General features: G+C 35.2%; 1 long non-coding RNA gene across 1 annotated transcript; it reads right to left on the reverse strand.

Annotated features, from left to right (window-relative positions):
• Positions 1–3731: 3731 nt before the first annotated feature.
• LOC125193599 lies at positions 3732–4698 on the reverse strand. Its single transcript, XR_007171600.1, has 2 exons — positions 4329–4698; positions 3732–4257 (listed from the first exon to the last, which is right to left on the reverse strand). It is a non-coding gene; the product is annotated as an uncharacterized LOC125193599 (long non-coding RNA).
• Between the last annotated feature and the right edge of the window lie 11958 nt (positions 4699–16656).

Consider the following 16656-nt stretch of genomic DNA (forward strand, 5'->3'; position numbering starts at 1 on the left):
GGAATGATTGTTAATTTGATGAGAAAATGGGAGGTTATTTTGACAGACCAGTCTATGAAAATATATTTTGTGATACTCGTGATATTCCTTTTACAACTCTGCTTAAAACTCGAGTACACTTGGTAAGGGTGGCATAACTTATAAAATGTTTTTGGGGTAACGAGCTCATTGAGTATTTCAAAATACTCAGCCCTGCATGTGTTTTCCTTATGCGCTTGCCGGAGTTGAATGACGACGAGTGGTGGCGGGTGTTGAGCAGATTAATGAATTAAAAAGGATATGTTGAACTTCAAGCGTAGTTGTGTCTTCATACATAGCTATACTTTCTCCTTGGTCGTTTTCCGCTGAATTTTTGATATACTTTAGAATGTCTTTTTGGAATATTTGCATCTTGCCTTCGGTTTGAAGCCTTGAGTCATTTCTTGTGATTTTTCGTCTGGGATAATGAGCCGTGCTCACTAGATATTTTGATTGCCATTTATGATATTTTTCTTCCTTTAATCTTCTAGGTTAAGTTGTTGCTTTTAACACTTGATATCTCTATCAATTCTTTTGGTCAATACTCTTTAAATGAAACCCTAGCCTATGTTTACTTCTTTGGAGTCGGTTTTGGGTAGCAGCCGCCGCATTTATTGTACCCTAGGAGGGCGGGCTGTTACATGTAGCTTGAAGAATTGTGAATTAAATAGCAAATAAGAGATGTGAGTGCTGGATTAAATTTCCAAGACGTGTTAGTAGAACTGTTTTCTCAACCACACTTTTTAAAATCTTACTACTTTTTCGGTATATATCCTCTGTCATCTCTGCTCTGAAAAGTCCTGGTGCAATTGTATTCACCCTAATATTGTACTCTCCCAACTCCAAAGCCATAACCTATTCAATTGTACATAATTCAAAATTATAATATATGAGTTCAGCTACATTCAAGCATATCAACTTGCACGAAAGTCTACCTTTGTCATAGAATCGAGACCAGCTTTGGACAAACTATAGGGAACGCTGCCACGGAATTGTACTCGATTTAGGCCTAAAGCTGATGAGATGTGGATGATTGCGCCGCCGCGACCGTCATCCCGCGTTCGCGCCCCAACATTCTTGTAGAGTAGCCAAGCGCCTTTCAAGTTGATTTTCACCACATTTTCCCATTCCTTCTCTGATAGATCTATCGGCACTATCTTTGGCCCTACAATCATGCATTTTGAGGAATCCAAATCATTACCCTCTTTTTTTCTACTCATTATCAATATAAATAGTACTTCTTCCGTTCCATTTAAGATGATCATCTTTCCTTTTATGTTTGTCCCAATCAAGACGGCCACTTTCCAATTTTGGAAATAACCTTCTCTCTCATCTCTCCTCATTAAAATATTCAGCTACCTTATTCTTCTCTACTTTATTGTATTTGATTTGATATTTCCTTTAGATGTAGCATAATAAATACGGATTGAGTAACCAATTCTTGATTTGGTATGTATTTTATTTCCCAACATACTACTTACTAAATATTGTCATGTACCACAATTTTCACACATGCATGATACAAGAAATTAAATAAATAAAACTATACCATTCACACCAGCATTGTTGATTAAAACATCTATGCACCCGAATGCATCCCAAGCTTTCTCCACGCACTCGGCGATTAACGTGCCGCTAGCAGTGACATCGAGCTCCACTGCAATAGCTCGACGTGGACCGCCTATTTTCTTGATTTGATCACAATGGGAGTTGACACGATCGATTCTACGAGCGGCAGCAATGATCTTGCAGCCGGCCTTGGCTAGATCGACGCAGATTCGAGGCCAAGGCCCGAGGAGGCGCCAGTCACCATGATGATTTTGCCATCAAGTTGTGACCATGGCTCAAATTCGAGTGACATTTTTTGGTGGGAACTCGGGTCTTGGTTGCTTCGAGTTTCTTATGAATGTACTACTTATTTTATAGGCGAACCAACGGAACATATACTAGTAGAGGATATCACAGTATTTACTGACCTAATTATTTTGTATAGCTTATTCAAAAATCAGATTTGATCGTATGACAAATACTAACCTACATGGGTAAAAATACATGGAACTTCATAATTAAGCTCAAATCTATAAAGGTGTTAGTCGAATTATTAATTCGTCGGATGAGGATAAAATAATTAGTCATGTATTTTTTTCCAACATATTTAAAGTCTCATTTACTTTATATTTTGGGATCGTCTCATTTTAAGTGTGTAATTCTATTTCAATAAAGATCTTTAATTGGCCGAATTATAAAATTAAATTTATGTTGACCAACAAAAAGCCCATTCATTTGTTACACTTTGAAAAAGAATTGGATAAGGACATATTTTAATGTTATAAGTACGCTAATTTGCGTAATTATACTACTGACATTTTATTGTTGTTTCCCAACTAAAATTAGGGACACAAATTGAAGTATCATAAAAAGCAAAAGATATCACACCCAACCCTATCTGACGTAACTACTTATAGTAAATAAATTCAAAATTTAAAATAAATAATCCACTGTTAAGTAAATAAAACACATATATTATATAATTTCAAAAACCAACATTTATCAAATACATATTTCAAACATTCTGAAAAGCAGTGGGACCCTCTCACCGCTCTATATACTATACATTTATCTACATGCAAAAATGATGAGGAGGAGAAGTTGCCAAAATGCGTCAGCCGCCGACCCTTACAATAACTGTAACTCACATCCACCCCACGCATCATTGATATCTTATTCCTGAAAAATATTAGTGGTTCATATGAGCCACAACTCAGTGTATATAAACCTTACATTTAATTCCACATCTCAAAATCAAACATATTCTTTAATCAACATATATAATAATAACCAACAAATATTAGAAACAATTTCATATACATATGCATATGCCACTCTGTTCACTTTATCATTCTGTGACTGGTCAAGCCTAGTATCTGCCTGAGATTTCCATTATATACGACCTGCAGGTCCCTTTTAATTATTGGACCTTTCCACGAAGGCCACTCTTTGATTTGACCTTTCCACGATGACCCCTCTTTACATTTTTGACCTTTCCACGAAGACCCCTCTTTGATTTGACCTTTCCACGAAGACCCCTCTTTGCATATTTTCTTTGACTCGTAGGTCCATTATCATTGAATATGACCCGTAGGTCTATTTTCATTACCATTGATTCAAGGTAAATCCATATCATATTCCATCATCAATATCAAATAACATATAACCATTTTAATCTCGCATCATATAATACAAATATTCATTCCGATTTAACACATAGCAATCAATCACATAAAATATATAAAATTAAAAGTGTGATTTTGTAACACCCGCTTTTATTATTACCTCTTTACGTTAAGATTTTTATTTTGTGAACGAGCGAGTGGTAGACCTTGAGTAAAGTACCGTCTTTGATTTGATTGGTTACGATTGGAAATAGTGAATGCTTGAATTGTTGTTGGTTAATCGTGTGGTGAAAATAGTCGACGAGATTGACGTGTGATTCGTTGATGGGAAATATTGGGTGGTTGTTTAAAGTACTTGGAATAACACCAAGGTACTAAAAATAGAACACTACAATTTAATCAACGTTCTAAATCAAATATTTGGGCCTATCACTTTTATCAATTTCTCTTCTCTTCTAGTTCATTTATCTTTATTCAATTGGGCTACTTTTAATATAGTCATTTATTCCTAATTCCTATTTAATTACCGTAGTCAAATCCTCAATCAACATAAATCCATTTTCCTAAACCCCTTTCTACACGTTTTTATCAATATCCCCACTCCCTAAAATCTCTCCAACAAACAAAATCAAATCTCTACATTATATATCTCTCCCCACAACTGCATCTTTTATCAATGCCGTTTCACAATCTTAGTGCATTTTTTGCGTCTCTTCCGTCAAGGTAATCTCTCCTTCCATTGAATACTAGAATCTCCACACTTATTGATTCCATAATACAAACTCGCAATTTCACATTGTGAAGAAGAACAGAGAAAGTTGTGATCTTTAATACCTTATGCCTGTGCAAATTCTATTCCTCTCAAAGGTATTTTTCTTTTTATCAATTCCATGACATACTTCCATACATACACGTTAGTTCACGGGAATCTGGAACATTTTTTTAAATTTCTGCAACCCACTGAATGACACTTTGCTCCCAAGGTTTTCGACCTTTAATACTTTAGAAGCTGCCTTTTGTTTTCTCTCTTCAACCTTAAATTCTTGGAATTACTTATGTCTGTCCACTAATAATTAAAATCAGACAATTAGAATCTAGTAAAAAGTTAAGAATGGGAAAAAGGGAGAGAAAGCTTACCTGATGTGAACGGGCTGGGCAGTGGCGTCGACGGACAGCGGCTGCTCGACGGCGGACTCCTGATAGGAGTGAGACAGCGGCTGCTGGTATAGCAGCGAGCGAGGGAGAGAGCTGTAACTGGAGTAGGATTTTTGTGCTTCTGTGAAGTGAGATTTAGAGAGAGAGCTACGGTGGGAGCCGAGTTCGTGTTTCGGAGTGTGATAGGAAAGAGAGGAAGAAGAGATGGGAATTGGGATTGTTCTGTTTTATGAATTGTAGAAGATGACAGAGAGAGAAAGCGTGAGTTTTTGAGAGACAGATAGTGTGACGATTTGATAAGTATAGGGGGGAAGAGTATGTTGTTTAGAATTGATGAAGGAGACGTGTTTGATGGCTGGGAGTTTTAATAAATTAAAATTTATTCTTTGTGAGATTAACGAGAGAGAGACGTGGGTGACTTGGGAGCAAATGTACTGATCCTTTTCTTTTTCTTTAGTTTTTTTAAGTATTGGGCCAATTGAATTCTTTTAGTTGGATGGCCTTAATTTTTGTTTGGGCTGGGTCAATAATTATTTAGTTGTGATTGAAATAATTATTGCTGAGGAGATTTTTGGGTGATTATAATTATGTTTTTTTTTCTCTATGAAGGAATGAAGAATAATTTTGAGCACACGCACATAGGATGCATGCATTGTTAAATTAATTTATTTTGCAAAGTCTAATTTTGCATATCATGCTATTTCGAAAAGGGTGACCTTGTGCATGTTGTTTGCGGTGAGAGCAGAAAGTGGTTGAGAAGTTAAGCATTTGAGGTGGGCTTTCCTTTTAAATAAGGACTATGTCCTAAATATTTTTACTATGTGAAAGGAGGTGAAAAATATTTGTCTTGCCATGTTTTGTGCTTGAATGAACCTATCTGAAGTGGCTATGCCATGTATGTTAACGAATTCGGGTCCCAGTAGGGCTGCAAACCCTACTCGGACTGGTGTACACCCAGTAGATCGTGCGCTATCTCATTGGAGTTGGCCGGTCTAGTGACTTGGTTCGTGGCCACGTTCCTTGTCATGTAGTTCAGATGTGGTGATGGTGGATGTGGATGGAAAAATGGTTGCAACCGAATTTCTGTGAAATGCTTTTAGTGACTTGGGTTCTTTTAAATTAAAACTCCCAAGATCACTCGTTATGGCTTGACAAACTGATTTGGCATGTGTCCACTGAGTGCATCAAGTACTCAGCCCTGCATATTTGTTTTCTTAATGTGCAGATTGAGCGACGACGGGTGTGGAGGATGTTGAGCAGAATTCATGGATTATTTATGTTTGGCTTAGCACTGTTGGATATGTCGTGTCTTCATAATCGGCATTTTCCGTGTCTTGAACGCTTCCGCTAAGTGTCTTTTCTTTAGAATTGTTTTAGTATTGAGAATCTAACTCTTTTCAAAATTGTTTGTTTTCAAGTCTTTATTTCTTTAGAGTTGGTACTTGTTTGAAATGATACTATGTTGTTTTCTAAGTTATTTCAATTATTTAAATATTGTGGTCAAAGATGCTGTTGGGGATAATCGCAGCGGAAATTGCAAAACAAATAAATCCACATAAGAATCTATTTAGGTGATTATGTGGGTCGATTCAATTATATGCTTGAACATGTAGAAACATATAATTGCGCAATTAATCACATAATTTAAATTATGTTATTGAATACTTACAAAAATGATTCTCCAAAGAATCGAAGTGGCTTGCTACTTCTCCACGTGTAGATCTTGAAGCTTGATTATGAATGCAAGACCAAAGATCTTCTAACCTATGACCCTTAACCCTATAGATCTAAATTCCTTGTGGGAGGAATCTCTTACAAATTATAAGAATCTTGAAGGAGAAGACAAGAAAGCCAAGTGTGGAGGCTATGGGTTGTGATAACCTTTGTCTCATCTCCTTACATTCTTATTTATACAGTTTATGATGGGCTAGGTTAGGGATCTATGGGGCTTGGATTGGGCCTCCCCTATTGGACCTTCTTTACTAATTAAATTATAACCCATAATTTAATATAAGGCCAATGGAATATTTCTTGTGCCACTATCGAAGAAATATTGACCGCCCATCCAATCCGTGATTACAAGCAATCCGGGTTAACCTCTTTAATATATTATTTCCCGTGTCTAAGACTTTCTATATCCATTAATTAATTTGTAGTCTGCTATAGACTTTAAATTAATTAATATCTTTTTATTTCCAAGAGTTTGTCTAGTACGAGATGTATATCAAAATATACTTTTCCTTTTCTATTTATTCTTGGATTAAATCCAAACCGGCCGGGTTTCCGAATAATAGAACTTCTCTCGAACACCTCTTGGGGATATAGTCAAACCACGCAGGCACACGATTCAATGTAATAATAAAACTGACACCATACTAGTTATTAATTACTACTACCCAAGATATCAGGAATATTGGGTTACGAAAAACCCGCACCTATTGATAAGTCAAAGCAGCGTATGATTAAATAACGTGTGTCCTATATTATTACAAAGATTAGGAAATATTAAATCTCCAAGACATCGTCTTACAGTAGATAGCAACAAAGACGTGTCTATACTTTAGATCCATTCAATGCTATACCACACCAGTGTCACTAGTCATTCTCAAGGTAAAGACGACTTTCGGATGGACACTGCAACCTTTCACGATAGGTAGCCAAAGCCTATCTAGGTTGTGAAAAAGTTTTACTTCTACAAGGTACCGGTTGGGCCACCTACTGTGATGACCTGTTCCACGACCCAACCTTCAATGTAGAAGACTTAGACTGATTTTACTTTCCGGCGCTTTAATTATATAATTTAATATATAATTAAATACGGTCAATACCCATTAAAGTAAAATACACAGTGTGAAGAAAACATTTATTATTCTCATTAAATGAAGAGTGTTTACAATATACAAGCAATTTATCAAATTCAAAATAAACTCGAAAAATGCTTTTTAGTATATATGTTCCAACAATCTCCCACTTATACTCAAAACATGCTTTCGAGTATACTACTGTCAATTTTCTTCAATTTCTCCCACTTATAGAGAAAGCAGGTCTGAGTCTTTAATGCACTTAACACCTATGCCTTTCATATGACGATTAAACGTCCCGCCCGATAGGGCTTTCGTGAAAGGATCACCAAGGTTGTTTTCTATTGCAATTTTGACTACGTATATGTCTCATCTCTGTACAATCTCCCGAATGATATGATACTTCCTCTCTATGTGTTTGTTTAGCTTTATCAGGTCGTGTTTCCCTTGAGTTAGACGCAAGGCTAGAGTAATCATAACAAAATATAATACTCATTTGCATACTCGGAATCACGGTCAGAGCTAATAGGAAATTACCGAGTTGAATAACTACCTTAGCAGTTTCTGATGAAACCACACTTGTAATTTTCATGATAGAGTCTATGATGTAATCACACTCCTTCATAACTCAGTTTTCAACTCCTTACGGAACACATAGTCAGAGGATGACTTGCTCGATCATCGATCAATTATTAAAATCTAATCGATGTAACCTAAAGAACATAACATGGATGACTGGTAAACTAGAGCATACCATTTAGTCTTCTTCAAGTACTATAGTATGATCTTTACCGAATCCAATGTCCTTGGCCATGGTCAACATGATATCAAACTTCTATGCCAACGGCAAAGCTAATATCTTACTTAATACACATCATAGCATACATGAGACTTCCACTTGTAGAACTTGTCTCATTCTTCTTGATCTCATTCAGTGTCGAAAAACACTTGACTAGAGACAAGATAATTCCATCTAGAGAAAAACTTTTCTTTGGAATTTTCAATGCAAAAGTGTCTAAGTATTGTATAGATGTAGGATTTTGTTAAGAAAACATAACATTCTTTTCTAGCAATCTAAGGACTTAGATGCTTAGAATGTAACTAGTTTATCTCAAATCCTTCATCGTTAAACTGGGTAGACGACCAGTTTCCTACGCTAGATAACCCTCTTAGTTGTTTGTCAACTTTTATAGATGTCATCATCGTAGAGTACCAAAAAAATAAAATACCAAATATAGTGCACTTTCAACTTTCTTGTACTTGTAGCTAAGGGCACTTGTCAAAATCAAAAGATTTGACAACGATGATGAAACACATGTTCTATGATTTAGATCCTTTCCTAAGACCATGAATGATCTACATAAGCTTCCAAATCACGTGTTTCTTGCCCTTCATTACATAACCATTAAGATGTTCTATGTAGATGATTTCCTCAAAACTTCTACCAAAGAGAACAGTCTTGACAATCATAACACATACATCCTAATTTATGTAGGCTACCATAGACAATATAATACAGATCGATCAAGGCAGAATGGCAGGCAAGAAGAAGATTATCTCTGGGCATAACCCACTAGCCATTATTCTAGCCTTTTAAGATCCATGTTTACCCTTGTCGATTCACTAGCTCCCAATGGCCTTAACAGTTTATGGTAGTGTCGCAAGTCTTGTAGACATTCTTTGTGTATCTATGATTACTATTCTGAATCTATCGTCTTTTAAAAAACGATTATCGGAATAAGCCAATGCGTTCTTGTAGTTGCAGGGATTAGGTTCAAGTTGATCTAAGAGTGAATAAAAAATCTCTTAGGTCCATGAACTTATCATGTTCGCAAAGAACGCTCCCACTACGACATGACTCTTACAATCATAGGTACAACGTCTATCTGAATGAGCCAATGTATCCTTGTAGTTACAGGGATTAGGTTCAAGTTGATCTAAGACTGAGTCTGACGACTCCCTTAGGCCCATGAACTTATTATGTTCGCAAAGAACGCTCCCACTACGACATGACTCTTACAATCATAGGTACAACGTTGTTTTCCTTAGTGCACAGGTTTCCAATGGTATGACTTCTTGGTTAAGATGGAAAATAGATATTCTCATTATCTTGAGAATCATCAAGTCTGTTAGGCTTGTAGTTCTTCTCATAATCTTCATCCAAATCTAGTATTCGTATAAACAAATACCTTTTAGTTCTGAAGAATTTTAGAACTTATACCATTTCTATCATTTGGGATAACCTTAAAACACACCTCAGTACATAACTCCAATTACTTGGATACCTTTTCCAAGACATGTGTTGGAATGACTCCACACCTTGAGATGTGTTGGACTAGACTTACCTCTAGTCCACAACTCGTGTGTCGTAGAAGGTACTGATGCCATGGTAGTTTCTTTAAGGTATAACTCATTGTTTCCAACGTATATCCCATCAATGATAAGGTGTTATTGAGTAAAACTGTTCATATATCGAACTTATCATAGAGAGACTTCGATATCTTCTTATATGACAATCCCATTCTTTAGAAGAATGCTTGGAGTAGTCAACTAGGATTTAACTCCCACTACTGATCTTAACTCATTGCTCGTCTCTTATGGTATAAACCAATTAGACTTGCTAGTCTTTCTATGTTGCATTTCTATAAGTATTCTGAATCAAATGATTCTAACTTATAGTGCATCAACTAGACTTTCTTGACTTTCAAGCTTTTAACAAACAAGCTACTAAAATCACTTGAGTTAGATAAAATCAGTTTGAACAATCTCTAAGTACTTTCTTGGCCTTATGTCTAAGTGCCACAAATACTTTTATCGTTCATAGTTTAAGAAGTTGAACGGTTGTGTAAAGCTCAATTTTGTTGCATTTATATTGTTTAGATTAGATACTATAATGTTTTTCTATGGTACTATGATAAATGTTCGAATCACATTTTTCAATAATGCGCGCATTATAAAATGACATCGAACATTGCTCAATCATATACAAGTTTAGAAACTGAATCTGAATTCTTTCTAAACAGAATTGTACCAACAAAATATTACTTATCAAATCAAAACAATAAAGTGAGCATAAATAAATAGCTCCCACTGCAACAACTGCCCAACTGGATTTGGAACTCTCTTTTAGAAGTTGCATTGCTACCTAAGTCATTGTCCTTCTAATGAAGAGGTCAATCCGACTTATAATGCATCTCCTCTTTGCTTCTTCACCAAAATTTTTCTTGTCTTTCTTGCTTTCTAGCAGACAATTCAACTATTCTCTCTTTTCATTGCTAGTCTTCTGTTTGATAAAACTAAGACATAGAAAAGATGTAGCTTTAATGAATTCGTCAACCATCATGTTATCTTCCTCCAACAGTAATAAAGTGAATATAATGCTGAAGGTTTCCAACTTTTCAGTAACAACCTTCTTATAGTCACATCTTATTACGATTGTCGATGAACTGAGTATAGAACTATTTGAGTAACCGAATCATAAGATTCTTCAAAACATTCTATCTCTGTTGGATTTTCAATAAAATCTGGACAACGTCCTCATTGGATATCCCTTTAACATCGGTATGAAACAAGACTTGTCCTACTACTTCCAAGAAAGTAGCTTGACATTCTTCCTTAAAGAACTTGTTGAGTACATGCATAAAATGCATTCTCAAACTTTCTTTGTGAAGCGTTGTCGAGGAAATGGAGGACATAAATTTGGTGAATACAAATTTCAAGCTTTTAGTAATGAGAATCGTATCCATTTACATTTCCAGTCTACTAAATTTTGGCCTTCGAGTTTTCTTTCAAGATCACAGATAATGGATAAAGCGACATAATTGATATTGACTGAGAAAAAATAAAAGGTATCCCTCACACAACCATACATGATAAAAGAATGTAAAAACCATAAAACATTCGAGAATCACATATGCTATTAAAACGCTAAATAAACAAGCACCAAAAGATGTCATGGATTATTTAGATTTTAAAAAGTTTTTCTTGGTCACAATACCGACAGATAGTCCAGAGACCATAAGAATGGCATGGCTGCCTAATATTGCCTAAGCTAGTACCATAATTCTAGTCCTCAAGAATCTTATCTTGCTTTGAATACTCCTCTAAAGAAAGGTCGCACGCCACTCAATGAGATTCTAAGACCATGGTTAACATCTTTTAAACAATGCTCACTTCATGATAATATCGCTCCCACTGGATACAATATTTCTTCAGAAATATGCCTTTCATTTAAAAGAACCATTTTAGTTATTCAAATCTTATGAAAGCTGTAAATATTACTAATAACATAACTCCTCTAAAGAAAGGTCGAAATGTTATCTAATTTACTTCACATTTGAATACCATTTATGGAGACCATATACAACATGACTGTTCGTAATTATCGCTTAGTTATTTTTAGTTAAAATGGTTTTCATTTGATTATCATGCAAGCAAATAATTATTTAACTCACATAAGATGTAAATCACATAGGCAAATAATTTTGCACACTTTGTCACATCACACATAATCAAATAAATCATTTGATTTTAAACCACTAAGTGTCTAAAACCAAATAATTAAAATAAATCACAATTTATCCTTTCCATGAACCATGGTACTCCGGATAAAAAGGATTAAATAAAATATATATACCCCATTTGAATAAATCAAATATCTAGGGCATAAAAATTAGGTCAAGACCACACATTGGGCCTTGCCTATTAATCGGGCCATCTAAAACCCTAATTAGGGTTTCGCCCTAAAATAAAACAACTAGCCGCCATGGTCTTCAACGGAACCCACGCCGCCGTCGCCTTCACCGGGCTGCCTTGCTGTCGCCGAGCACCGCCAACTGCCGCCGGAGACACCCGCCGCCGCCCGCTGCCTCGATCTGCGTGCGGTCGAACCCTAGGGGTCTCGACCGCCGCCAAGGCTGCGCGCCCAGCCGCCTGTTCGCCGCTCAGGCTGCCTTCGCCGCCAGCCGGGAGTCGCCGGGAGACTTGCTGCTGCCACTGCCGCGAGGGACAGCGGCTGCCGCCGCCCAGCCAGCCTCCCTCCATCGCCGCCGTCGCCTAGATCTGCGTGCGGCCGAGCCCGCTAGGGTTTCGGCCGCCGCCTAGGCCTCCTCCTCGTCGGCTTCGTCTTCGTCTTGTTTTTCTCCATCGTATTACATTTCTTTGTATTCTAACTATTACATTTGTTTACAAAAGAAAAGTACAAGGAAAAACAAATCCTAATCTACCACGGTCAACCCCCGTGGGTTTACAATAAAACGAAGAACAACAAGATTCAACAATCACGCAATATTGCAAGCATGAAAACAATCATCCATCACATTTTTCAAACATAGATCTACATAATTAAAACACATATGTAGAACATAACAATATAGATCTAGAATATACTATCATAGATCTACAATATTCTTGATCTAGAATATTCTCTCTTGGATCTAGAATAAAATTTCAAAGATCTAGAATATTCTCTCAGATTTAGAATATTCTTATAGATCTAGAATATTCTTTCTTGCAACTATATTAAAAATAGATCTAGAATATATTCTATAGATCTTGGAATATTCTTTTCGTAGATCAAGATATTCTTTACTGATCTAGAATAAAATTCATAGATCTAGAATATTCTAATGCAGATCTAGAATATTCACTTACGGATCTAAAATATTCTTCACGGATCCATAAACATTTGAAAAAACCAGATTAAATCCACATAATCAGAGCCTAAAAGCATGGCTCTGATACCAATTGTTGGGGATAATCGCAGCGGAAATTGCAAATTAAATAAATCCACAAAAGAATCTATTTAGGTGATTATGTGGGTCGATTCAATTTCATGCTTGAACATGTAGAAACATATAATTGCGCAATTAATCACATAATTTAAAATTATGTTGTTGAATACTTACAACAATGATTCTCCAAAGAATCGAAGTGGCTTGCTACTTCTCCACGTGTAGATCTTGAAGCTTGATTGTGAATGCAAGACCAAAGATCTTCTAACCTATGACCCTTAACTCTATAGATCTAAATTCCTTGTGGGAGGAATCTCTTAGAAATTATAAGAATCTTGAAGGAGAAGACAAGAAAGCCAAGTGTGGAGGCTAGGGTTTGTGATAACCTATTTGTCTCATCTCCTTACATTCTTATTTATAGAGTTTATGATGGGCTAGGTTAGGGATCTATGGGGCTTGGATTGGGCCTCCCCAATTGGACCTTCTTTACTAATTAAATTATAACCCATAATTTAATATAAGGCCAATGGAATATTTCTTGTGCCACTATCGAAGAAATACTGACCGCCCATCCAATCCGTGATTACAAGCAATCCGGGTTAACCTCTTTAATATATTATTTCCCGTGTCTAAGACTTTCTATATCCATTAATTAATTTGTAGTCTGCTATAGACTTTAAATTAATTAATATCTTTTTATTTCCAAGAGTTTGTCTAGTACGAGATGTATATCAAAATATACTTTTCCTTTTCTATTTATTCTTGGATTAAATCCAAACCGGCCGGGTTTCCGAATAATAGAACTTCTCTCGAACACCTCTTGGGGATATAGTCAAACCACGCAGGCACACGATTCAATGTAATAATAAAACTGACACCATACTAGTTATTAATTACTACTACCCAAGATATCAGGAATATTGGGTTACGAAAAACCCGCACCTATTGATAAGTCAAAGCAGCGTATGATTAAATAACGTGTGTCCTATATTATTACAAAGATTAGGAAATATTAAATCTCCAAGACATCGTCTTACAGTAGATAGCAACAAAGACGTGTCTATACTTTAGATCCATTCAATGCTATACCACACCAGTGTCACTAGTCATTCTCAAGGTAAAGACGACTTTCGGATGGACACTGCAACCTTTCACGATAGGTAGCCAAAGCCTATCTAGGTTGTGAAAAAGTTTTACTTCTACAAGGTACCGGTTGGGCCACCTACTGTGATGACCTGTTCCACGACCCAACCTTCAATGTAGAAGACTTAGACTGATTTTATTTTCCGGCGCTTTAATTATATAATTTAATATATAATTAAATACGGTCAATACCCATTAAAGTAAAATACACAGTGTGAAGAAAACATTTATTATTCTCATTAAATGAAGAGTGTTTACAATATACAAGCAATTTATCAAATTCAAAATAAACTCGAAAAATGCTTTTTAGTATATATGTTCCAACAGATGCGTGTTTCCTCCTTTCTTCCCCGCTTCTTTAATTCTTCCCTAGTCGCGATCAACCGTGTTTTCTATCCTTAGAAAATACGGGCGTGACAGATTTATACACACCTGATTATGACAGATAATCTAATCGAGTTTTTGATTCTGTCTCACTTTCCATGGCCCTCAATCTTTAAACTGAAAATAAGCGTGTGCTTCCTCTCCTAAATTCCAATCATATCATTTTATTTTTTTTCCTAAAATTCCTCTCGTCCCTACTAGCTAAACTCATGTTCTCATCATAATTCTTTTCCTATTTTTTTTTATTAGTAATATATTCACGTAAACCGACTCACATATATTAACTAAATGCCACCCCTTGTTTCTGTGTTAATACGTGTAATTTAAATGGCTACACGTGGGACTCTAATATATATATAGTACTAGTATATAGTATTTGTTTACATAATATATATCCCATGCACATATATAGTTTCATATACAAAAAGACACACATACGCACACTTATAATCAGGGATGTCCATGTAGCCCGCAACCCGTGGGCCGACCCGAATAGCCCGCCAAATTTACAGGGTTAGGGCTGAAAATTTCTAGCCCGATAAAATTACAGCCCGATTAGCCCGCACCCGATTAACCCGCAACCCGTTAGGGCCAGACCCGAAAACCCGATGGGCTGGCCCGAAAACCCGATAAAATTTCTATCATGCTATTTCTTTGACTCTAATTCGACACTTCATTGATTATTTTATAATATAGATTACTAAAAAAATAACTTTCAATTTTATATATTAAATATATAAATTATATATTAACATAATAATGGATATACAAATTAGAAACTTCAAATTCACTGAAAAATATATTTAAATTTCTAAAACATGCTTTAAAATTTCTTTGATGTTTATGTTTTATTTTGCATAAATATAAAATATTAGTATTTGATCATGTTTATATTTGAGTTTAAGCATATATCTCAAATTTATCATAATTAAATATTTTACATTTTATAAATGTAACTAATTTTCACCATTATTTATTGGATTGAACGCACGCTAATTTTATCGGTAGCAACCCGATTAGCCCGCTGGGCTAGCCCGAAACCCGAGCTTTTAGGGTTAGGGTTGAACTTTTATAACCCGAAAAAATCACAGCCCGATTAACCCGCACCCAATTAACCCGCAACCCGAATAGGGTTGGCCCGAAACCCGGTGGGCTGGCCCGATTGACATCCCTACTTATAATATTCATATATAATAATTAAAGAAAAATAGGTATTGTATACATATAACTCAATTAAGTTAATCATCTAACTTTATAATTTTATTTAACTTATCTACATATAAACAATTCTATTTATTAGTCATGAAAAATAAAAACTTCTTATGATATCCATAAAATATATATAATATGGAAGTAAAATATAAAATGATGCATGTTTCGAGTTAGGGATGTTATAAAAGATTAAGATAATTTTTCCTCAACTTAGAGACGGTTTTTTTAGTCCTAAATTATGGTTATTTTAAAAAATTTCCAAACGCTAGTAATTGCGTCTCAATTTTTGTGTCCCTAAATGATAAGTTATTTTGTAGTGATACTGAACATTTTTTCTCATTAGTCATGGTTTATAAGATATTATAAGAGTCATATTTTGTCATTTCGTTCCATCACACAATATAGTTACATTTTGTCATTTCTTTCCATCTCACAATAAGGGTCAAATTTCACTTTTACCATAAATGGTAAGTAGTTCTTACATTCCACTAACTCATTTCACTTACATTTTATTACAAAATTAATATAAAAAAGTGGGTTTCATATTCCACTAACTTTTTCAACTCACTATTTTTTTATATTTCTTAAACTCGTGTCCACACTAAATGTAGGAGTAACTATTATTGTGGGACGGAGGGAGTAGTTTAATTTATTGAAGTTAATTAACCGAATTAATTTATTTTACACGAAATCGTCTAGGAAGTTTCAATTGTATATTAGCTTATATACGAGAGATTATATGATTTAATGGACCATGCTTTATATAGATGTAGTTTTTATTGTTTCCGTTCACGCAATAGATTTTTGATATACCATCTTGAGTGCAAGAAACAGTTGTAACTAATTAATACATTATCACTATTTAAGGAGTTTTGTAAGAAAATAAGAGTAGATACTAAATTGAAAAAACTAATTAACTAACTCTAAAAAATAGAGGTTGGATAATATGGTCGCATAAGTATAATTTTAATTATAAGCCATATCTATATATTGCAAAATTATAAGCAGTCTAGGCAAGAAAAGCCATATCTATATATT

This window comes from Salvia hispanica, chromosome 6, assembly GCF_023119035.1.
Source record: "Salvia hispanica cultivar TCC Black 2014 chromosome 6, UniMelb_Shisp_WGS_1.0, whole genome shotgun sequence".
Lineage (NCBI taxonomy): Eukaryota > Viridiplantae > Streptophyta > Magnoliopsida > Lamiales > Lamiaceae > Salvia > Salvia hispanica.